This window comes from Cornus florida, unplaced genomic scaffold, assembly GCF_030987335.1.
Source record: "Cornus florida cultivar Cherokee Brave unplaced genomic scaffold, ASM3098733v1 CherokeeBrave_3.0.0_Hap2_Chr08, whole genome shotgun sequence".
Taxonomy (NCBI): domain Eukaryota; kingdom Viridiplantae; phylum Streptophyta; class Magnoliopsida; order Cornales; family Cornaceae; genus Cornus; species Cornus florida.
This window is the reverse complement of record NW_026775578.1, coordinates 92,790,213-92,795,606: the sequence shown is the minus strand read 5'-3', so window position 1 is coordinate 92,795,606 and position 5,394 is coordinate 92,790,213. Positions and strand designations below refer to the sequence as shown.

At 38.1% G+C, this 5,394-nt stretch overlaps 1 pseudogene; it reads left to right on the top strand.

Moving 5' to 3' along the window:
• Positions 1-4,339: 4,339 nt before the first annotated feature.
• Positions 4,340-4,438, top strand: LOC132272167 (small nucleolar RNA R71; annotated as a pseudogene).
• Positions 4,439-5,394: the final 956 nt, after the last annotated feature.

Below are 5,394 nucleotides of genomic sequence, written 5' to 3'. Positions count from 1 at the left end.
TCATGTCTGTATCAGATGGCCTCCTGAGAATAGGATAATCTAGGTCGGCAAGACAGACGTGTAGGCAATGAGAAGATATGGCCAATGTCTCGACTGTAATGCGGATGAGATGTCCATCTATAGTGGTCCACAACTCCGCCAAGTTACTCGGGGCCGGCTGGAGGTTCTGGTAGAACAACTGGACGAGCCGCAGGTAAACCGGATTAGCCACCAGGGCCAAAATAGTTGAAATACCGCAGCGAGAAATATCATCATAGGTTGCCCTGGTCAGAATCGACCGAGAGAAAAATGTAGTATCAAAGATGCACTCATGCGCCACTATAAGGCGTGAGTATTTATGCTCAACTGGGTCACACCGGGTGGTGTAGGTGGTGTCTGCTCGAACCCCTCAGCTGATGAAGAAGATGAAAAAATAGAAGCAGAAAAGGAGGAGCACTCGGACTGAGCTGGAGCTGGCTCCTCAAGCTCCTCTACTTGCGGCCGTACTCTACGCTGATATGTCCGGTGGGCAATGGTCTTAACTCGAGCCATGGTCTGCAAAATAGAAAAACACTTGCAATAGTAGTCAGTATACGAGATACAGAATTGAAAGTACACAGATAGAAAGATGTTTGTTAAGTCAGGATAGATAACTCAGAATAAATTACATGAATATATGCAAGTTATAATACAGCCAAGTGACTAAGTGAAACATGCTAAATATGACAGAACAAAATGCAACCAATGTGGAAAACACAGGCATTGGGCATAAATTGGATAGCATGAAACACAAAAGATGGTATGCAAAATAGTGAGGTTCGATCGATCATCAAAAAGATGAGATTGATCAAGGTAGGATCGATCAGGACACGGTTAAGATTGATCGTGCTCTGATCGATCAGAGAATTACTGTGATCGATCGAACTAGTGTAGAAACACAAACAGTCACAGATCTGTGATGTGGACAACACGTGGGGGCACCTGAGTAAGCTTGTAGGCCCCAATATACCTCAACAAGTCAAGATTGGTCACTTAAGTCGGCACGTGACCCCCGAAATCAAAATCAGAACAAAATATATACAAATATATATATCTATATCTACATATATATATATATATTTACATATACACATGCTTCAAAGTTTCAAAAATGGTAAGAAATCAAACATGGAAGCTCAGATCTAAGCATGACAACATCTAAGATATGTAAATCAACTCGAAAATGAAACATGGGAACCCAAAAACTTACCAAAGCGAGAGGAGAGAAGTGGACCGAGAAAAAGATGAGATGTGATCAAGTTTGGAAAGCTTGGAAGCTCGTTGAAGGTTCACCGGAGATGAGGAAGAAGATAGGCAGCGGCGAGGAAGAAAGAGGGCTTTGTATCGATGTTGAAATTGATCCAAATGACCCTAGGACTATATTTATAAAAATGATCTCCGACATGTTCGATCGATCACTTGGGTGATCAGATCAATCAAACTCCGATCGATTAGGAAGGAATTCAGATCGATCAAACCCACAAAATGACAAAGTATTTTTGGAATTTTTTTTTTTTTTTTTAAGATTAAAAATATTTTTGGATTTTTGGAAAATAAAATAAAATAAATATTTTTGGATTTTGAAAATTTTAATATACATATAAATATTTATTTATTTATTATTATTATTATTATTTTAGAATTTTAAATTTGAAATTCAAAAAGAAGTAAAAGTCAACAGGAAGCACCCGGATCGATCGAACATAGATCGATCGAAGCTCAATCGATCCAACAGGTGAAAACCTGTAGACATGTTTGAACGATACACAGAGAGATGATTTTTCATGGGTTCAAAAATTTTTCTAAGTATGGGATGAAGATCAATTTAAGGGAAAACTGGATCGATCTTGGAATTTTTGGATTGATCAGAAATGAAGTTCGCATGATACACAGAGAGCTAAAATATGTAGGAAATTTTTGCACGATGGAACAGAAAGATGATTGGATGCAGAGATGATGTTCGATCGATCGAACCTCCTTTGAGATCGAACAAACAGGCACAAAATGCTTAGTTCAAAAATGACAGTGCACACATTCTCAATCAAAGTCCCCAACAATGTGTATGAACTCAAAATATATCTAGACGACGCAAGAAATGAAAGGTAAAATAGAAATGAGGGAGGAATAGGGTTGTAAACCCTACGAAGCACTAATGTTTAACGTCTCTAGCAAGACGTTGGGCTCTTTCAGCCTAGATCAAAAATCATATTGTGAATCCCCTCCTTAATAGGGTGAATAGCACTTTGAATCCCACCCAACAAATTGTTCCCTATAGAACTCGTTGGATTTGATTCAAAGGAGATTGACGGTCCTTTGTCAATGCAACTCTTGGGCTTCCATGCCCTTGCAACACTTGTTTTCAAAACAACATTCTTTGAAATCATTTTGGAAGGTGAACTTTTAAAAATTCCATTTTCAAGCAAAGACTCAACTTTTTCAAATTCATTTTCAATGCATTTTTCAACAACACAAACCTCTTCATGTTTATATATTGAAAATGGGGTTGCATTAAAAATGTTCAACTTCACTTTCATGTGGCCAAATGAGATTTTCATTATCCCTGTCTTACAATTTATGTTGGCATTCACGGTTGCCAAGAAGGGATGGTTAAGGATAATCGAAATTTAGCTTTTGGGATTTGTGGCCGGTTCCTTGTCTATGACTACGAAATCGACTGGGAAGAAGAACTTGTCAATTTTGATTAACACATCCTCAATAATACCCCAGGGCTTTTTGATGGATCGGTCGGCTAGTTGCAAAACTACCAACATCGGTTTTAAATCTCCTAATCCCAATTTAACATACACTAAATATGGAAGAAGGTTCACACTTGCTCCTAAATCGAGAAAAGCCCGATTAATGACATGGTCACCAATGATGCAAGGAGTAGTAGGTGAACCAGGGTCCTTGAACTTTGGAAGTGTGTTATGTTGTAAAATAGAGCTTACTTGCTCGGTTAAAATAACTTTCTTTGGTGGTTGGCTCTTGTTCTTCCTATTTTGGGTGCAAAGATTTTTCAAGAATTTGGCATAAACCAGAACTTGTTTAATTGCATCCAAGAAGGGAGGTTAATCTTCACTTACCCAAACATTTCAATGATTTCGTTGGCTTTGCCTTGTTGTTTTTCAAGAGAATTGGATCCTTTCAAGGCATCTGAAAATGGAGCTCTTGGCTCATAAACCTTTCAAAATCTTATTTGGAATTGCTTTCAACATAAGAATTTTTCAAATCATTTTGCAAAACTTTTTCAACACAAGAATCTTTCACGTGTAATGAAGGAGGAATAAAATGTGAGACAGGACGGGTGTCAACTTTTGGTTGAACCGGTTCACTCTCTTCATTTTGGACACCAACTTGATTATCAACAATTTTTTCACTTCTCAAGGTTGTCATTGCATTAACATGCTCAATTGTGGGACCTTCCGATGAGGAATCGGTTTCCACAACAAATTGTTGCTTTGGTGGGGCATTTAAAGGCATCTTTCCTTTTTCTCTAGCATTCAAGGTACTAGCTATTTGCCCGACTTGGGTTTCTAGCTTAGCAATAGATTGGGAATGAGAGTGAAGCAATTGAGTGTTTGCCTCTAGAGTACCTAAAGCGGTCAACACTTTTTCCTCAAAAGCGGGACTCCTAGAATTTCCTTGAGAATAAGATGATTGATTAGGAAAACGAGAGTTAGAAAATTGGTTTCCATGTGATTGAAAAGATGATCTATAACCTTGGGAACCTTGGCTTTATATTGGGGGCGGAACATACTTTCCTTGAAAACCACCTTGGGGAGGGTTTGAGCCTTCCCCTTGGCTTTTTCAAGAGAAGTTTGGATGGTTTCTCCACCTGGGATTATAATGTGTGCCATAGGGATTATTCCCTTGCTTGACAAATGCGACATTCAGTTGTTCATGGTTCTCACTTTGCACATGTCCATGGAGACAATTGGAAGTAGAATGTAAGACACTAGAACAAGTCATGCAAGATTCATTAGATGAATGATGAATATGATTAGGGGAGGAAGGCACTTGATTCGCTGAATTTTGGTTGATAAAAAATTGATCAAACCTTTGAGATAAAGATTTCACCTCGGCGGCTATGTCATTGGAGTTGTCAACTTGATATAAGCCGACATTCTTCCTTCCACCTAGATTTCTACCATTTTTAGAGGACAAGGATCTATGTATTGAATTCTCACTAATGCTATTATATAGACACCACACATCATCCTCATACCTATCAAGATAAGAACCAGCCATAGATGCATCAATTATATATTTGAAATTATCCGACAAACTTTCGAAGAAAAATTATACCAATTACCATTTAGGAATGTCATGATGTGGACACTTCCTAAGAAAGTCATTGAGGCTCTCCCATGCCTCATGAAACAATTCCCCTTCCCCTTGAGAAAATTCTCTAATTGAAGTTTTCATTGCATTGGTCTTTGAAAGCGGTTAGTACTTTTTTAAGAACTCTTGTTGAATTTTCGTCCAAGAAGTTATTGAAAAAGGCCTAAGATTGTTGAACCAATATTTTGCCTTGTCTTAAAGGGTAAAAGGAAAAAGTTTGAGTCTTAAAACTTCTTTTGGAATGTCAGTGTATTTCACGGTCGAACACACTTCAAGAAACTCATCCAAATGCTTGTTAGGTTCTTCACTTGGAAGTCCACGATAATTGGGAAGCATTTGAATGGTTTGTAGTTTAATTTCATAGTGATGTGCTCTAAATGGGGGCAATTGAATGCATGTAGGTGCATTATATTCATTTGGCACATAATGATCACGTAAAGCAAGAGGAGGATTCATAACCGGTGATGCTACACGAACACCTTGATGGCCTTGCATGATGGGAGGTTGTGGAGCAAAAATTGGCCGAGGCATTCCCAATGGAACTTAGCCTTGTTGTGGTGGAATAAAAGGTCTTGGCATGCCTAATGGTACTTGAATATTGTTATGATGCACATTAGGGTGGAGGATACCTTGTTGGTCTATGTAACCAAGGTCCTACATATGGTCGTCATTTTGCTCTTCCATTGGTAAAATGGAATGACTAAAATTACCTTTTCCCTTAGAATTATGAACAATGGATTCAAGATTCAAATTAAGTGGGACAGAGTAGGATTTAATGACCTATGACCATGCATGCACAAACAAAACAAAAACAAGCAACAAGCAAGTAACAATCACTTTGCCTCTACAACAAATCAATAATCAACAATCCTCCACATACGATGATCCCATGCTCCCATGCTTTAAACAATATGTAAGAAAAATTAAATTTCCTCCATGTGGGCTCATGATCTATCTAAGAAAATAAAAATTTGCCTCTACGCGGGTTCACGATTTAACTAAAGATTGAGTTTAGAAAAGCTCACAAATAGTCCT